A 20,180-nucleotide genomic window follows, 5' to 3' on the forward strand; every position below is an offset into this window, starting at 1 on the left:
GCAATTTAAAACTTATGAATTGTTTATTTCTGGAATTTTATATTTAATATGTTTGGACCCAGTTGACTGTGGATAACTGAAACTATGGAAAGTGAAACCGCAGATAAGGGTGGAATACTGTAATGATGCGAAGAACATGGGGTGCAGATATCTATTGGAGATAAGTGATTTCATCTTCTTTGGATACATACCCAGAAGTGGAATTGCTGGATCATATTTTAGTTCTATTTTTAATTTTTTGAGAACCCCCATACTATGTTTCCGTAGTGTCTGCACTAATTTACATTCCCACCAACAGTGTACAGGGTTCCCTTTTCTCCATATCTTGCTAAAATTTATTATCTCTTGTCTTTTTTATAATAACCATTCTCATCGTGGTTTTGACTTGCATTTCCCTAATTATTAGTGATACTGAGCAACTTTTCATGTACCTGTTGCACATCTGTATGTTGTCTTCAGAAAAAATGTCTATCCAGATCGCTTCCCATTTTTAATCAGATTTTTTTTGTATTGAGTGTATCTGAGTTTTTATATATATCTTGGATATTAACTCCTTATCAGATATATGATTTGCAAATATTTTCTCCAGTTCAGGAGGAGAATGTTGTCGATTTCTTTTCCTGTGCAGAGCTTTTTGGTTTGATGTAGTTCCACTTGTTTTTCTTTTATTACCTTTGCTTTTGGTTTCAAATCCAAAAAAAACTACTGCTAAGACAAATGTCAAGGAGGTTTCCCTCAAATTTTTCTTCTAGGAGTTTTATGGTTTCATGTCTTAGTTCAAGACTTTGCTCCCATTTTGTGTATGATTTTGTTAGTTGATTTTTGTGTATGTTGTAAGATAGTGGTTGAGTTTCATTCTTTTGAATGTGGCTGTGAAGTTTTCCCAACACCGTTTATTGAAGAAGAGACTGTTTTCTCCATTGTATATTCTGGCACCTTTGTCATAAATTAATTGACCATGTATACATGGATTTATATCTGGGCTCTCTATTCTGTTCCATTGATTTATGTGTCTATATTTTTGCCAATACCACACTTTTTTGATATAGCTTTGTAATATACTTTGAAATAACGGAGCATGATGCCTCCAGCTTTGCTATTTTTCTCCAGATTGCTTTGGGGTCTTATGTGGTTCTATACAAATTTTAGGATTGTTTGTCCTATTTCTATGAATAATGCCATTTGATTTTAGTAGGGCTTGCACTGAATTTGTAGATTGCTTTGAGTAGTATGGACATTTAAAAAATATTAATTCTTTGATCCTGTGAACATGGAATATCTTTTTATTTGTGTCTTCTACAATTTTGTTCATCAACACCTTATAGTTTTCAGTGTACAGGTATTTCACCTCCTTGGTTAAATTCTGTTCCTTGGTATTTTATTCTTTTTGATGCAATTATAAATGGGATTGTTTTTCTTAATTTCTCTTTCTGGTAGCTTGTTATTAGTGTATAGAGATGCAACAGATTTTTGTATATTGATTTTGTATTCTGTAGCTTTACTGAAATTGTTTATTAGTTCTAAAGACTTTGATGGAGTCTTTAGGGTTTTCTAAATAGAAGATTATGTTTTCTGCAAAGTAGCATTTTCACTTCTTCCTTTCCAATTTTGGATGCCTTTTATTTTATTGAGTAATTGCTCTGTTTAGGACTTCTAATATTATGTTGCATCAAAGTGGTGAGAGTGGGAATCCTGTCTTGTTTCTGTTCTTAGAGGAAAAACTTTTCAGCTTTTTACCATTAAGTATGATATTAGTTGTGGGCTTATCATATGTGACCTTAATATGTTGAGGTATGTTCCCTCTATACACGCTTTGTTGAGTTTTTATCATAAATGGTTGGTTAATTTTGTAAAATATTTTTTCTGCATCTATTAAGATAATCATATGATTTTTATCCTTCACTTTTTTTTCTTTAGATTTTATTGGGGAAAAGGAACAAGACTTTATTGGGGAACAGTATGTACTTCCAGGACTTTTTTTTTCCAAGTCAAGTTGTTGTCCTTTCAATCTTAGTTGTGGAGGGTGCCGTTCAGCTTCAAGTTGTCCTTGCAGTCTTAGTTGTGGAGGGCGCAGCTCAGCTCCAGGTCCAGTTGCCGTTGCTAGTTGCAGGGGGTGCAGCCCACCATCCCTTGCGGGAGTCAAACTGGCAACCTTGTGGTTGAGAGGACACGCTCCAATCAACTGAGCCATCTGGGAGCTCAGTGGCAGCTCAGCTCAAGGTGCCGTGTTCAATCTTAGTTGCAGGGGGCAGAGCCCACCATCCCTTGCAGGACTCGAGGAATCAAACTGGTAGCCTTGTGGTTGAGAGCCCACTGGCCCATGTGGGAATTGACCCTGCAGCCTTTGGAGTTAGGAGCACAGAGCTCCAACCGCCTGAGCCACTGGGCCAGCCCCAATCTTTCACTTTCTTTAAGTGATATATCACATTGATTCATTTGTGGATGTTGAACTATCCTTGCACTCCTTGAATAATTCCCACTTGACCATGGTGTATGATCCTTTTAATATATGGTTGAATTCAGTTTGCTAGTATTTTATGGAGGATTTTTGCATCTATGTTCATCATGTGTATAGGCCTGCCTGTATTTTTGTTTTGTTTTGGTATACTTGTCTGGTTTTGGTATCGGTAATGTTGGCCTCATAAAATGAGTTTGGGAGTGTTCCCTCTTTTATTTTTTGGAATAATTAGGTCATAATTATTCTTTGAATGTTTGATACAATTCACCAGTGAAGCCTAGTCCTAAACTTTTGTTTGCTGGGAGATTTTTTATTATTGATTCAATCTCCTTACTACGAAGTGGTCCGTTCAGATTTTCTATTTCTTCCTGATTCAGTCTTGGTAGGTTTTATGTTTGTAGGAATTGTCCATTTCTTGTAGGTTGCCAATTTGTTGGCATATAATGTTTCAAAGTAGTCTCTTATGATCCTTTATATTTCTGTGGTATCAATTGTAATGTCTCAACTTTCATTTCTGATTTTATATGTTTGAGTCCTCTCTCACTTTCTTTTTTTTTATCTTGATGAGTCTAGATAAAAGTTTACCTATTTTGTTCATCTTTTTTGAAGAACTATCTTTTAGTTTTATTGATATTTTCCATTGTCTTTTTTAGTCTCTATTTCCTTTAATTCTGCTCTGATCTTTGTTATTTCTTTTCTTCTACTAACTTTGGGCTTTATTTGTTCATTTTCAATTACTTGAGGTGTAAAGTTAGGGTTTTATTTGAGATTTACTTGTTTCTTTTTTAATATTTTTTTAAAATTAGTTTCAGGTGTACAAAACAACATAGTGATTAGACATTTATACCCCTCACAAAGTGATAACCCCCCTCCCAGTCTACTTCTCCTCTGACATCATACGAGGTAAGACAACTAACTTCACAAACTCATCCTAGAAAAGGTGCTACACACCTCATGGCTGAACATCACTATGGTCACCTTCAAAGTACTCCCCTTGGGAAGCTATGCACCGACGCCAGCGCCTAGTCCACCCTTCAAAGCAATTTTGGAACTCTTTTTCTGGAATGGCCATCAGAGCTGTCGTCGTATTACACTTGATGTCCTGAATGTCATCAAAATGTCTTCCTTTCAATATTTCCTTTACCTTCGGGTAAAGAAAGAAGTCATTGGGGGCCAGATCAGGTGAGTAGGGAGGGTGTTCCAGTACAGTGATTTGTTTCCTGGCTAAAAACTCCCTCACAGACAGTGCCGTATGAGATGGTGCATTGTCGTGATGCAAGAGCCATGAATTGTTGGTGAAAAATTCAGATAGTCTAATTTTTTCACGCAGCCTTTTCAGCACTTCCAAATAATAAACTTGGTTAACTGTTTGTCCAGTTGGTGCAAATTCATAATGAATAATCCCTGATATCAAAAAGGTTAGCAACATCATTGCAATAAGTTCGGAACTTAATTGTCTGACTTCGTATATAGCTGTTACTATACCATTGACTGTATTCTCTATGCTATACTTTACATCCTGTGACTATGAATATATATACACATAACTTGTATTCGTTTTTTGTTATTGGTATATATTGGGTATTACAATTTAATACAGTGTTTTCCTTTCTTAAAGTGTGTATACATTTTTTGGCACCCCTGGTACTTAGAGATGACATTCAATAATATTCTACATCAGCTTCAGGTGTACAGCGCAGTGGTCAGGCATCTGCATAATCTATGAAATGATCCCCCTGATAAGTACAGTATCCATCTGGCACCCTACATAATCTGTACAACATTATTAATTGTATTCCCCATATTGTATTTCACATCCCCATGATTATTTTGTGACTACCAATTTGTACTTTCTAATCCCTTCACCTTCTTCCCCATATCCCAACCCATCTCCCATCTAGCAGCCATCAGTTTTTTCTCTGTATCTCTGTCTATTTCTGTTTTGTTTGCTCTTATTCTGTTCTTTAGATTCCCCATATAAGTGAGACCATATGGTATTTGTCTTTCTCAGTCTTACTTACTTCACTTAGCATAATATTCTCTAGGTCTATTCATGTTGTTGCAAATGGTAAGATTTCATTCTTTTTTATGCAGAGTAATACTCCATTGTATAAATGTGCCACAATATTTTAAGCTAATCGTTTATTTATGGGCATTTTGATTGTGTCTATATCTTGGCTATTGTTTTTGTTTTTTTTTTGACAGGAAGTAGTTTTTATTGGTGGGTGTAAAGAGGAGGCACTGCCAAGACTCATGAGTGTAGGACCCGCCATTTGTCCAGGGGGCCAAGATTAGGGATGTATGTGACCCCACAGCCATCTGAGATGAGCCGCTTTTTAGCCACCATGTCTTCAAACTCATCTGCATTTAATTAAGTAAAGCCCCACTTCTTGGAGATGTGGATCTTCTGGCGGCCAGGAAACTTGAACTTGGCCCTGCGTAGAGCCTCAATCACATGCTCCTTGTTCTGCAGCTTGGTGCAGATGGACATGATGACTTGGCCAATGTGGACTCTGGCCACTGTGCCCTGGGGCTTTCCAAAGGCACCCCGCATACCTTTCTGGAGTCTGTCAGCCCCAGCACAGGACAACATCTTGTTGATGCAGATGACGTGGAAAGGGTGGAGCCAAACTCAGATGTGAAAGCCGTCTTTGCCACAGCTTTTCATCATGTACTTGTTGGCACAAATAAGGGCAGCCTCCAGAGCTTCGGAAGAGAGCTGTTCATATTCATCTGACACCATGTGGCCACCGAGTGGGAACTCATCCACTTTTGCCTTCTTCCGCCCCAGGTCAAAGATGCGGATATTGGCATCAGGGACACCTCGACAGAAGCGAGACTTTGGATACGGCTTGTTCTTACAATAACGATAACATCGGGAGGGGCGGCGGTCCATGGGGACACCAGGATCTTCAGTGGGGCATGGAAAGGGAAAGAACAATCTTGGCTATTGTAAATAGCACTGCCATAAGCATAGGGGTACATATATATTTTTTGAATTAGTGTTTTGGATTTCATGGATAAATATCCAGGAGTGGAATTGATGGGTCATAAGGTAGTTTTATTTTTAATTTTTTGAGGAACCTCCATACTGTTTTCCATAGTGGCTGCACCAATTTGCAATCCTAGTAACAGTGCACAAGTGTTCCCTTTTCTCCACATCCTTGCCAGCACTTGTTGTTTGTTGATTTATTGGTGATAGCCATTCTGACAAGAGTGAGTTAGTATCTCATTGTGGTTTTTATTTGCATTTTTCTAATGATTGGTGACACTGAGCATTTTTTTATGTCTATTGGCCATCTGCATGTCCTCTTTAGAAAAATGTCTCGTCATGTCCTCTGCCCATTTTTCAATTGTTTTTTTTTCTTTTTGGTGTTGAGTTTTATGAGTTTTTTTAAAAATAAATTTTGGGTATTAACCCCTTATCAGATGTATAATTGGCAAATATCTTCTCCAATTCAGTTAGTTTCCTTTGCTGTGAAAAAACTTTTTAGTTTGATGTAGTCCCATTTGTTTATTTTTTCTTTTGCTTCCCTTGCCCAACGGGATATATCAGTAAAAATATCACTAAGGGTAATGTTTGAAAGTTTACCTCCTATATTTTCTTCTAGGAGTTTTGATTTCAGGTCTTACATTTAAGTCTTTAATCCATTTTGACTTTATTCTTGTATGTGGTGTAAGAAGGTGGCCTGCTTTTATTTTTTGAATGCATCTGCCCCATTTTCCCAGCACCATTTATTAAATAGACTGTCTTTACCCCAATATAAATTCTTGATTCCTTTGTCATAGATTAAATGACCACATAGGCATGGATTTATTTCCGGGCTGTCTATTCTGTTCCATTGATCTATGTGTCTGTTTTTATGCCAGTACCATGCTGTTTTGATTATTATAGCCTTGTAGTATAATTTGATATCAGGTAGCATGATACCTCCCGCTTTGTTCTTATTTCTCAGGATTGCCGTGGCTATTTGGATTCTTTTATGGTTCCATATAAATTTTAGGATTATTTGTTCTAGTTCTGTGAAAAATTTCAGTGATATTTTGATAGGGATTGTGTTGAATCTATAGATTGCTTTGGGTGGGATGGACATTTTAACTATATTAACTCTTTCTATTCATGAGTATGGTATATGTTTCCATTTATTTGTATCTTCTTTAATTTCTCTCTTCAATGTTTTACAATTTTTTGAGTACAGATCTTTTACTTCTATGGTTAAATTTATTCTTAAGTTTTTTTTTAATGCAATTGTAAATGAGATTGTTTCCTTAATTTCTCTTTCTGATACTTCATTATTGGTGTATAAAAATGCACCAAATTTCTGAATATTAATTTTGTATCCTGCTACTTTACTAAATTCAATTATCAGTTCTAATAGTTTTTTTTGTAGAATCTTTGGTGTTCTCTCTATATAGTATCATGTCATCTGCAAATAGTGACAATTTTACTTCTTTCCAATTTGGGTGCCTTTTATTTCTTTTTTTTGTCTGGTTGCTGTGGCTAGAACTTTCAGTACTATGTTGAATAAAAGTGGGTTTCTTTGTTGTTTTCCTTATCTTAACATTTTTGCTACAATGTTCGTCTATAGTCGAATGATATTTCCTGACTGTGGCATTCAACTTTACCCCATGAGCTCAGAAAGAAAGTTTAAGAAAGCAGATGTACATTTTGCTATATTTTTATGTTTTTCAAGAATGAATAACAGTAGGAAATTTTATACTTTAAAGTAATCATTTGTTTTAATAAAATGTAGCATCTTAACTGTATTTACTTAAAATATAAACACTGTAATTTTTCCTGTGGATTTTTGACACATTTTGGTGAACAAACTTGAAATCAGTTAACACAGTAAATAGGTTAAGGGGAATGCTTATAGCTTTTCCCCACTGAGTATGATGTTAGCTGTGGGTAATTCATAGATGGCCTTTATTATGTTGAGGTATGTTCCCTCTATTCACACTTTGCTGAGAGTTTTTATCATAAATGGCTGCTAGATTTTGTCAAATGCTTTTTCTGCATCTATTGATATGACCATAGGATTTTTATTTTTCATTTTGTTTATGTGATGTATTACATTAATTGATTTGAGAATATTGAACCAATCTTGCATACTAGGAATGAATCCCACTTGATCATGGTGTATGATCTTTTTAATGTATTGCTGAATTCGGTTTGCTAGTATTTTGTTAAGAATGTTTGCATCTATGTTCATTAGGGATATTGGCCTATAGTTTTCTTTTTTTGTAATGTCTTTATATGGTTTTGGGATCAGGGTGATGGTGGCCTCATCAAATGAGCTTGGGAGCCTTCCCTCCTCCTGAATTTTTTGGAAGAGTTTGAGGAAAATAGGTGTTAATTCTTTTTTGAATGGTTGGTAAAATTCATCTGTGAAGCCATCTGGTCCAAAACTTGCGTTTGTTGGGAGCTTGTTGATTACTGATTCAATTTTGTTGGCAGTAATCAGTCTGTTCAGATTTTCTGTTTCTTCTGGATTCAGCCTTGGGAGACTGTATGTTTCTAGGAATCTGTCCATTTCTTCCCGGTTGTCTAATTTGTTGGCATATAATTGCTTATAGTATTTTCTTAAAATCTTTTGCATTTCTCTGGTGTCTGTGATCATTTCTCCTCTTTCATTTCTGATTTTATTTGGGTCCTTTCTCTTTTTTTCTTGATGAGTCTGGTCAAAGGTTTGTCAACTTTATCTTTTCAAAAAACCACCTCTTGGTTTTATTGATCTTTGGTAACTTTTTCTTTTTTAGGTCTCTGTTTCTTTTATTTCTGCTCTGATCTTTATTATTTCCTTCCTTGTAATCACTTTGGGCTTATTTTGCTTTTCTTTTTTTCCAGTTCCCTTAAGTGTAAAAATAAACTGTTGATCTGAGATTTTTCTTGTTTTTTTAGGTAGTCCTGCATTGTTATAAATTTCCCTCTTAGGACTGCTTTCGCTGTGTTCCATAGATTTTGGGTTATTGTGTTTTCATTTTCATTTGTTTTAGGTACCTTTTGATATCTTCCTTGATCTCATTGTTGACCCATTCATTATTTAGTAGCATGTTATTCAGTCTCCATGTGTTTGTGTGTTTTTCAGTTTTTTTCTTGTAATTGATTTCTAATTTCAGACCATTGTGGTCAGAGAAAACACTTGATATGATTTCAATCTTCTTAAATTTATTGAGAATTGTTTTGTGACCTAACATGGTCTATCTTGGAAAATGTTCAATGTGCACTTGAAAAGAATGTATATTCTGCTGTTTTGGGGTGAAATGCTCTAAAAATATCAATTAAATTTATCTGGTCTAATGTGTCATTTAAGGCTGCTGTTTCCATGTGATTTTCTTTCTGCAGGATCTGTCCATTGGTGTCAATGGGGTGTTAAAGTCCCCTGCTATGATTGTGTTACTGTTGATTTCTTCCTTTATGTCGTTCAATATTTATTTTATATATTTGGTGTTCCTATATTGGGTGCATAGATATTTACTAGGGTTATGTCCTCTTGTTTGATTGATCCCTTTTTTATTATGTAATGATAATGTCCTTCTTTGTCTTTTATTATAGTCTTCATTTTAAAGTCTATTTTGTCCAATGTAAGTATTGCTACCCCAGCTTTTTTCTTGTTTCCATTTGCATGAAATATCTTTTTCCATCCCTTTATTTTCAGTCTATGTGTGTCTTTTGATCTGAGGTGCGTCTCTTGTAGACAGCATGTACATGGGTTTGTTTTCTTATTACTCAGCTACCCTATGTCTTTTGATTGGAGCATTTAATCCATTTACATGTAAAGTGATTATTGATAGATACATAGTTATTGCCATTTTATTATTTGTATTTTTGGTCTTTGTAACTTAGTTTATTTTCTCCTTTCTTCTGTTAAAGAAGTCCTTTTAGCATTTCCTGCAATGCTGGCTTGGTGGTAATGAATTCCTTTAGCTTTTTCTTTTTTTTTTCTTCTTTTTTTTTTTTTGTTAGGGAATATTGGGGAACAGTGTTTCTCTCCAGGACCCATTAGCTTCAAGTCATTGTCCTTCAATCTAGTTGTGGAGGGTGCAGCTCAACTCCAAGTCCAGTTGCCATTTTCAATCTTTAATTGAAGGGGGTGCAGCCCACCATCCCATGCAGGAATTGAACTGGCAACCTTGTTGTTGAGAGCTTGCGCTCTAACCAACTAAGCCATCCAGCTGCCCCTCCAGAAGCTCAACGGCAGCTTGTTGTCTTCAATCTAATTGTGGAGGGCACAGCTCACTGGCCCATGTGGGAATTGAACCGGCAACACTGTTGTTCAGAGCTTGGGCTGTAACCAACTGAGCCATCTGGCTGCTGCCCTCCTTTAGCTTTTTCTTATCTGGGAAGCTGCACTTGCTGCGTGGGGTGGAGATCCAGTCTTTCACGTTTATCTCTCCTACCCAGCCTTGTTGGGTCGAGCAGTCTTGGTTGTAGGCCCTTGTTTTTCATCACTTTGAATATTTCCTGCCACTCCTTTCTGGAGTGGAAAATCAACTGATAGTCTTATGGGAGATCTCTTGTGAGTAACTGTCTTTTTCTTGCTGCTTTTAGGATTCTCTCTTTGTCTTTAACCTTCGCCATTTTAACTATGATATGTCTTGGTGTGGGTCTGTTTGGGCTCATCTTCTTTGGGACCCTCTGCACTTCCTGAACTTGTATGTCAATTTCCTTCACCAGGTTAGGGAAATTTTCAGTCATTATTTCTTCAAATAGGTTCTCAATCCCTTGCTCCCTCTCTTCTCCTGGTACTCCTATGATGCAAATGTTGTTACGCTTGATGTTGCCCCACAGGTCCCTTAAACTATCTTCAGTGGTTTTTATTCTTTTTTCTTTTCGTTGTTCCAATTGGGTGTGTTCTACTGCCTTGTCTTTTAAATCACTGATTAGATCGTCTGCTTTATCTAATCTGCTGATAATTTCTTCTAGTGTATTCTTCATTTCAGTTATAGTATGCTTTATTACTGACTGGTTATTTTTCATGGTTTCTATGTCCTTTATGCTTGCTATCTCTTTGTTGAAGTTCTCACTAAGCTCCTTAAGCAGTTTTATAATCAGTGTTTTAAACTATGTCTCTGGTAGATTGGTTGCCTCCATTTCATTTAGTTCCTATTCTTTTATTTGGGACATGTTTCTTTGTTTCCTCATTCTGGCTGCTGCTCTGTTTGCTTCTATGTATTAGGTAGATCTCCTATGTCTCTTAGTCTTTGCTGGGTGACCTTATGTCGTATGTGTCCTTTGTAGTCAAGTTGCACAATCTCCCTAATCTCCTGTGCATGTGTTCCAGGAGTGTCCCTTGAGTGTGTTGTGTGTATTCTCCTGTTGTAGTTAAGCCTTGATTGCTTTTGGTGCATCAGTGGGTGGGATTGACTCCTAGGCTGAGTAACTGTGAGGACTGACTCCGCCCACAGTATATGAGTGGCTGTGTGAGGGCTGACCCCTCAGAGGAGCCTTTGCCTCTGTGGGCTCTTGTGCCTGTTGAGACCCCCCACTTTGGGTGTGCCACTTGGGCTAATGAGGTAGTGCTTTGGTGTGGTCTGAAGCTGACCTCTGGGTGTGTTGTTTCTGGTGTGTCTTGGGTGAGGCTCCCATGCAGGCAATTTCAGTCTTGCCTGTTACTGGCCCCCGGCTACCTGGTAGGAGCCTCAAAGCTATATGTGGTTGGCCGCTGCCTGTGTTGGGTCTGGAGGCATGTGGGACCATCAGCTCCAAGTCGTTGTCCTTCAATCTCAACGTCTGCGCCGGGGTGGCCTTGCTATGAACTGAGGTTGGCTTCTACCAATAGTGGACCCAAGGCAGCTTAGCAAAAGGCCCAGGGCCCCCTAGGCCTATTGCTACCTGCCAGCTGCCCATAAGGCCCAGCTGTTGAAGGAGGCTCCTTAGTTGTGCATGCTGGGCTGGATGACCTGGTGTTGAGAGTGCCGTCAGCGATGCTGCACTTGCTGGGTGGGGTGGAGATCAAAGGAGTCATGAGATGTGACCGGTGGTTTTTACAATGTTAATGCAGATTCAGTTCTTATGCCCAGCCTGTGATCACCTAGCCCACTGCAGCCCGTCACCACCTCAGGCTCACAAATTCCTGAGAGCTGCTCCCAAGTGGCTGCGGTGCAGTTTTGGGGTCATTATCCATCACCCAAATCTCCCAGGGCCACTGCAGATTGTCTGCTGCTGTAAAAACCTCCACTTATGGGGTTGGGGCTGACCAACCAGGTGCCCAGAGTGCCCCTAGCAATGCAGCTCTAGGTGGGTGGGGCGGGGTGCCAGGGAGCTAAGGGGTGTGGTCAGTGGTTTCTACAAATTCAGAGCAGTCTCATCTTCTGCACTGGTGCTGGGCCCAGGGCAACCCCACAAAAATGCCCCAAGAACAGTATGGCCAGCCACCGCCCATCTCAAGCCCCCCAAACTACTGCCTGTCTATGCTGCAGCACAGGTCTTGGCTTAACACCCTCCAGCAAATGCTTCTGAGCCGCCACAGCCCCTCTGCTCTCAATAATCCCTAGCCTGTGAGGTGGGGTCAGCAGCCCAGCAATCAAAAGTTTCCAGGGCAATGTAGCACAGCTGTACTGAGGGCAGGGACCCAGGGCATTACCAAAGCAGTGCACATGTATGATTCCACCAGACCAATGTGGTCCCAGACTTGGCCCTTTGGGGGAGGGCTTAATCCTGAAAAGATGGCACCCCCTGTAAGCCACATATGTGCAGGCTCCACACAGGGTCAACATGGCTCCCATCTTTCCAGTTCCTGCACCAAAGGCACTCAGTTCAGTCCTTTCCCACATGTCCCTGGGCCTTCCGAGCTGCCACCCCCTCTGCCAGAGACCAGGTGAGTGCTCGCAAGAGAGCAAGTACATGTGCCAGCTCTACAAGAGGGCATCTGGATTTACAGCTGCCTTCCGCCCCACTGGGAAGGGCAGACAGAGTCCTTGCTGATTTTTACTGCCAGATGCCATAGAAACTCCTCTCCCCAGCTCAGGGCCCCTGGTCTGGGGAGCCTGGTGTGGGGCTTGGGACCTCCTCACTCCTCAGGGGGGCCTCTGACAATGAGGTGACCCTCCCAGTGTTCACCCTCTCTCTGGGTTTGGGGTCAACCTGTTTCACATCTCCACCCCTCCTACCAGTCTTGATGCGGCCTCTTCTTTATATCCTTGGTTATAGAGGTTCTGTTCAGCTAGTGTTCAGATGATTCTTAAGGTTGATTGTCCTATAATTTATTTGCAATTTTGGTGTGATCCTGGGATGCAGCAGGCACAGCATTTACCTAATCCGCCATCTTGAATCTCCCAATAATTGAGATGTACTTGTTTCTTGATGTAGACATTTATCACTGTGAACTGCTTATCACTCTTAGAACTGCGTTTGCTGCATCCCATAAGTTTTGGTATGTTGTATTTCCATTTGTCTTAAGGGTTTTTTTTTTTTATCTTTTGATTTATTCTTTGACCCATTGGTTCCTCAGTGGTATGCTTTTTAATCTCCACATATTTGTTAATTTTTCAGTTTTTTTCTTATAATTGATTTCTAGTTTCATATCATTATGGTCAGAAAAGATGTTCGATATAATTTCAGTCTTCTTAAATTTATTAAGACATGTTTTTGACCTGACATGATCTATCCTATAGAATGTTCCACGTACACTTAAGAAGAATGTGTTGTTTTTCTGTTATATCTCTCTTAATGTGGAATTTTCTGTGTATATCTCTTAAGTCTTTTAGGTCTAATGTGTTGTTTAAAGCCAGTTTCCTTACTGATTTTCTGTCTGGATGATCTATCCATCAGTGAAAGTAGGGCATTAAAGTCCTCTACTGTTATTATATTGCTGTCTATTTCTCCTGTTAGGTCTGTTTACTATTTGCTTTACATATTTATGTGCTCCTATTTACAAATCCCTTTGTTGAATTAACCCCTTTATCATTCTGTAATGCCCTTCTTTATCTCTTATTATGGTCTTTGTTTTAAAATCTATTTTGTTTGATAGACGTATAGCTACTCCAGCTTTCTTTTGGTTTTCATTTGCATAACCTACTTCTTTCCAGCTGTTCACTTTCAATTTGTGTGTGTCCTTACATCTGAAGTGAGTCTCTGTGGGAAGCATATAAATGGATCTTTTTTTTTTTTTTCAGTCACTCTGTTAGAGTGATCGTTTTTTTGTTTTTTGTTTTTTAAAGATTTTATTGGGGAAGGGGAACAGGACTCCATTGGGGAACAGTGTGTACTTCCAGGATCCCTTCCAAGTCAAGTTGCTGTCCTTTCAATCTCAGTTGTCAAGGGTGCAGTCCAACTCCAAGTCCAGTTGCCATTGTTAGTTGCAGGGGGCGCAGCCCGCCATCCCTTGTAGGAGACGAAAAATTGAACTGGCAACCCTGTGGTTGAGAGCCCACTGGCCTATGTGAGAATTGAACCGGCAGCCTTCGGCATGAAGGAGCACGGAGCTCCAACTGCCTGAGCCACTGGACCGGCCCCGTTAGAGTGATCTTTTGATTGGAGAATGTAGTCCATTTACATTTAAAGTGATTATTAATAAATAGATACTTATTGCCAGTTTGTTAATTGTTTACTGGCTTATTTGTAGTTCCTCTCTTTTTCTCTTGCTCTCTTCCGTTGTGCTTTGATGACTTTCTTTAGTGGTATGCTTAGATTTCTTTCTCTTTATCTTGTGTGTATCCAGTATGGTGTTTGCTTTGTGGTTACCATGATACTTGCAAATTATAAGTCTATTTTTAAGTTGATAACAACTTAAGTTTGAATGCATTCTAACACTACATTTTTACTCTCCCTATATTTTATATTTTTGATGTCACATTTTACATTTTTTAATCTGGTGTATCCCTTAACTAATGTGGTTAGTTATTTTTGCTATTTGTCTTTTAACCATCATACTAACTTCTATATATTTACCTTTATCAGTAGGATTAATACTTTAATATGTCTTTAATATGTTTTCTTGTTACTATTTAGTGCCCACTTTTCAGCTTACAAAAGTCCCTTTAACATTTCTCTAAGCTCAGTTTAGTGGTGATAAACTCCTTTAGCTTTTGCTTATCTGGAAAACTCAACTCTTTCAATTCTGAATGATCACTCTGCCAGGTTAAAGTACTCTTGGCTGAAAGTTTTTTCTTCCAGCACTTTGAATATATTGTGTCAGTCCCTTCTGGCCTGCAAAGTTTCTACTGAAAACTGTGCTGATAGTCTTAAGGGGGTTCCCTTGTACATAACAAGTTGTCTTGTGGTGTTTTAAAATTGTCTTGTTTTTAGCTTTTGACACTAATTATGATATATCTTAGTTTGCATGTCTTTGGATTTATCTTATTTGGTACTTTATGGACTTCCTGGATCTGGAGGTCTGTGTCTTTTCCCAGGTTAGGGGAGTTTTCAGCCATTATTTCTTCAAACAAGTTTTTTATTCGTTTCTCTCTCTTTACTCTTTTTGGGACCCCTATAATGCAAAATGTTGGTCTGCTTGATATTGTCTCATAAGTTTGTTAAGCTATCTATACTTTTTTTCATTCTTTTGATTTTTCCTGCTCTGACTGAGTGATTTCCACTGCCCTGTCCTTTTGCTTAATCTAGTCTGCTGTTGAACCCTTCTAGTGTATTTTTAAGTTCTGTTACTGTATTCTTCATCTCTGTGACTTCTATTCGGTATTTATTTTATTTTCTATCTCTTTATTGAAGTTCTCACTATGTTCATCCATTCTTCTCCTGAGTTCAGTGAGCACCTTTATGACCATTGTTTTCAATTCTTTATCAGGTAAATTACTTGTACCCATTGCATTAAAATTTATTTTCTGAGGTTTTATCTTTTTATTTCATTTGGACATAGTCCTCTGTCTCTTTATTTTGCTTGACTTTCTGTGTTGGTTTCTATACATTAAGTGAAACAACCATCCCTCCCAGTCTTTCTTTTTTTTTTCTTTCAAGGGTCAAACACAATTTATTTATGTATTTATTTATTTATTTATTTCCACCCATCCCACATTCTCCTCCCTTTTGGCAACCATTAGTTTGTTCTCTATATCTATGGGTCTGTTTCTGTTTTGTTTATTCACTTGTTTTGTTTTGTTTTTTTAAATTCCACGTATAAGTGAACTATTCATTATTTGTCTTTCTGTCTGACTTATTTCACCTACCATAATGACCTCTAGATCCATCCATGTTTTCACAAATGGCAAGATTTCATTCATTTTATTGCTGACTAATATTCCATTGTGTGTGTGTGTACACACACCTTTATTCATCTATTGGTGGACACCTAGATTGCTTCCATATGTTGGCTATAAATAATACTGCAATGAACATAGGAATACATATATATTTTCAAATTAATGCTTTTTAATTCTTTGGATAAATATGCAGAAGTAGAAATGCTGGGCCATATGGCAGCTCTATTTTTAATTTTTTGAGGAAATTTCATACTATTTTTCATAATGGCTGCATCAATTTACAATCCCACAAAGATTGCACAAGTATTCCCTTTTCTCCACATCCTAGGCAGCACTTATTTGCACTTGTGATGTTTTAAAACATAATTTTATTTATTTTTTAAAATTAAATTTCTTGGGGGTAATAACTTTATAATACGACATCTGTGTACTCTATTGTGTGCTCACCACTTGAAGTCTAGTCTCCTTTCGTCACCTTGTGTTTGACCACCGTTACCCTCTTTGTCCTCCTCCCACCCTCCTTCCCCTCTGGTAACCACCATTCTGTTGTCCATATCGATGAGTTTGTTTTTATGTTTGTTTGTTTTGTTTGCTCATTTGTTGTTTTTGTTTATATCCCACATATAATTGATATCACATAGTTTTTGTCCTTTTCCATCTGACTTATTTCCCTTAGGATAACACTCTCAAGATCCTCTCATGTTGTCACAAATAGCTGAGTAGCATTCCATTGTATATATGTACCACATCTTCCTTATCCAATCATCCCCCAGAGGACACTTGTTTCCATGTCTTGGCTATTGTGAATAATGCTGCAACGAACATAGGGTTACATAGATCGTTGTAAATAAGTGTTTTCAATTTTTTTTGGTAGATATTCAGAAGAAGTGCTGGGTCATATGGCAGCTCTTTTCTTCTTCTTCTTCTTCTTCTTCTTCTTCTTCTTCTTCTTCTTCTTCTTCTTCTTCTTCCTCTTCCTCTTCCTCTTCCTCTTCCTCTTCCCCTTCCTCTTCCTCTTCCCCTTCCCCTTCCCCTTCCCCTTCTCCTTCTCCTTCTCCTTCTCCTTCTCCTTCTCCTCCTTCTCCTCCTTCTCCTCCTTCTCCTCCTCCTCCTTCTCCTCCTTCTTCTCCTTCTTTTTTGAGGAAGCTCCCTACTGTTTTCCATAGTGACTGCACCAATTTACACTCCCACCAGTAATGTGCAAGGGTTCCCTTTCCTCCACATCCTCTCCAATACATTATTTATTGTCTTTTTGGTAATAGCCATTATAATAGGTGAGAGGTGGTATCTCATTATGGGTTTGATTTGCATTTCTCTTATAACTAGTGATGTTGAGCATCTTTTTATATATCTGTTGGTCTTCTGTATGCCTTTCTTGGAAAATTGTCTATTCAGGTTGCCCATTTTTAAATTAGATTTTTGAGTTGTATGAGTTCTTTAAATATTAACCCCTTATTGGAGGTATCATTTGCAAACATTTTCTCCCATTTAGTTGGTTGCCTTTTTGTTTTGTTGGTAGTTTCTTTTACTATGCAGAAGCTTTTTAGTTTTAGGCAATCCCATTCATTTAATTTTTCTTTTACTTCCCCTGCCTTTGGGGCCAAGTTCACAAAAACCCCTCTGAGTCCAAGGTCCAAAAGTTTAATGCACAGGTTTTCTTCTATGTACTTTATTGTTTCAGGTCTTACATTCAACTCCTTAATCTATTTTGAATTAATTTTTGTGGATGGTGTGAGATAGCAGTCTAGTTTCATTATTTTGAATGCGGCTTTCCAGTGTTCCCAACATCATGTTTTGAAGAGACTTTCTCTATTGTATGTTTCTGTCTCTTTTGTCAAAAACTAGTTACCCATATATGTATGGGTTTATTTCTTGGCTCTCAATTCTGTTCCATTGGTCTGTATGTCTGATTTTCTGCCAATACCATACTGTTTTGATTATTGTAGTATAGTTTGAAGTCAGGGCTTGTGATACCTTTAATTTTGTTATTTTTTCTCAGGATTGCTTTAGTTATAATGGGTTTTAGTGGTCCCATACAAATTTAAAGATTTTTTTGTTCAATTTCTGTGGAAAATGTTTTAGGGATTTTGATGGGGATTGCATTAAATCTGTACATTACTTTAGGTAATATGTTCATTTAAACAAGATTAATTTTTCCAATCCATGAACATGGAATATCTTTTCATATCTTTTTGTCTTCAATTTCTTTCAATAATGTCTGTAGTTTTTAGTGTACAGGTCCTTCACCTCCTTTGTTAAGTTTATTCCTAGGTATTTTGCCCTTTTTGTTGCAATTGTAAATGGGATTGTTTTCTTTGTTTTTCTTTCTGATATTTTGTTGTTAGTATATAGGAACAATGGATTTTTGTATATTGATTTTTGTATCCTGCAACTTTTCTGTATTTGTTCATTGTTTCAAATAGTCTTTTGGTGGAGTCTTAGGGTTTTCTGTATATAGAATCATGTCATCTGCAAATAGTGACAATTTCTTCTTCGTTCCCAATTTTGATGCCTTTTTCTTTTTTGACTAATTGCTCTAGATAGGACTTTCAGGCGTATATTGAATAACAGTGGCAATGGTGAGCATCTTTATCTTGTTCCTGATCTTAGAGGAAAAGCTTTCAGATTTTCACCATTGAGTATGATATTAGCTGAGGTTTTGTCATATATGGCCTTTATTATGCTGAAGTACTTTCCTTCTATATTCATTGACTGTTTTAATCATACATGGATGTTGTATTTTATCAAATACTTTTTTGTACATCTATTGGTATGATCATATGGTTTTTATCTTTTATTTTGTTAAATAAACAAAATCACATTGATTGATTTGTGGGTATAGAACCATCCTTGCATCCTGGAATGAACCCCGCACACCCAATCATGATGTATGATCTTTTTAATGTATTGTTGTATTTGATGTGCTAATATTGTTTTAGGATTTTTGCATTTGTATTTATCAGAGATATTGGCCTGCGATTTTCTTTTTTTTGTGTTGATCTTGCCTGGTTTTAGTATCAGGGTAATGTTGGCCTTGTAAAATAAGTTAGGAAGTATTACTTCTTTTTTTTTTCCTTAAAGATTTTATTGGGGAAGGGGAACAGGACGTTATTGGGGAACAGTGTTTACTTCCAGGATTTTTTCCAAGTCAAGTTGTTGTCCTTTCAATTGTAGTTGTGGAGGGCGCAGCTCAGCTCTAGTCCAGTTGCTGTTGTCAGTTGAATGGGGCGGAGCCCACCGTCCCTTGCGGGAGACGAGGAATCAAACCGGCATTCCTGTCCTTGAGAGCCTACTGGCCCATGTGGGAATCAAACAGGCAGCCTTCAGCATTAGGAACATGGAGCTCCAACTGCCTGAGCCACTGGGCCAGCCCAAGTATTTCCTCTTCTTCGATTTTTTTGGAAGAGGTTAGAAAGATTGATATAAAATCTTAGAATTCACCAGTGAAGCCATTTGGTCCTGGACTTTTGTTTTTTGGGGAGGATTTTTACTGCTGTTTCAATTTCCTTAGTAGTGTTCAGCCTATTTAGGTTTTCCAATTTTTCATGGTTCAGTCTAGGAAGGTTATATATTTCTAAGAATTTGTCCCTTTCTTCCAGGTTTTTTAATTTGATGGCATATAGCCTTTCATAGTATTCTTGTATTTCTGTGGTGTCTGTGGTAACTTCTCTTTTATTTCTGATTTCATTTACTTGAGTCTTTTCTCCTTTTTCCTTAGTGAGTCTAGTCAAAGGTTTGTCAATTGTATCTTATTAAAGATCCAGTTCTTTGTTTTATTATTTTTTCTGTTGTCTTTTTTTCTCTACTTCATTTATTTCCACTCTAATTTTTATTTCCTTCTTTCTACTGACTTTGGGCTTCATTTGGTTTTCTTTTTCTAGTTCTTTAAGGTGTAATGTTAGAATGTTTATTTGAGATTTTTCTTGTTTCTTGGGGTAGGCCTGTAATGTTTTAAACTTCCCTCTTAGTACCACTTTTGCTACATCCCCCAATTTTTGGTGTCATTTTCATTTTCATTTGTCTCTATGTATTTTTAATCTCTTCTTTTATTTCTTTTTTGACCCAATAATTATTCAGTAACATGTTGTTTAATTGCACATATTTGTCGTTTTTCCGGCTTTGTTCTTGTAGTCAATTTCAATTTCATACTGTTGGTCAGAAAATGCACTTGGTATGATTTCAATGTTCTTAAATTTATTGAGACTAGTTTTGTGCCTCAACATACAGTCTATCCTTGGGCCATGTGTACTTGAAAAAGAATGTGTATTCTGTTGTTTTGGGATGAAAGTTTTAAAAATAGTGATTAAGTCCATTTGTTCTACTGTGTTATTTATGCCAATATTCCCTTGTTGACTTTATGTTTGGGTCTATCCATTGCTGTCAATGAAGTATTCAGGACCCCTATTGTAATTGTATTTTTGTCAGTTTTTCCCTTTAGGTCTGTTAGTAATTGCTTTATATTTTTTGGTGCTCTCTTTTTTTTTTTTTAATTAATTAATTTATTTTTTTATTTTTTTATTGGGGTGACAATTGTTAGTAAAATTACATAGATTTCAGGTGTGCA

The 20,180-nt window shown here is 37.4% G+C and overlaps 1 pseudogene; it reads right to left on the reverse strand.

The window, feature by feature from the left end:
* Positions 1 to 4,642: 4,642 nt before the first annotated feature.
* Positions 4,643 to 5,354, reverse strand: LOC117020422 (60S ribosomal protein L10-like; annotated as a pseudogene).
* Positions 5,355 to 20,180: the final 14,826 nt, after the last annotated feature.

This window comes from Rhinolophus ferrumequinum, chromosome 3 (assembly GCF_004115265.2).
Source record: "Rhinolophus ferrumequinum isolate MPI-CBG mRhiFer1 chromosome 3, mRhiFer1_v1.p, whole genome shotgun sequence".
In the NCBI taxonomy this organism is placed as follows: Eukaryota; Metazoa; Chordata; class Mammalia; order Chiroptera; family Rhinolophidae; genus Rhinolophus; species Rhinolophus ferrumequinum.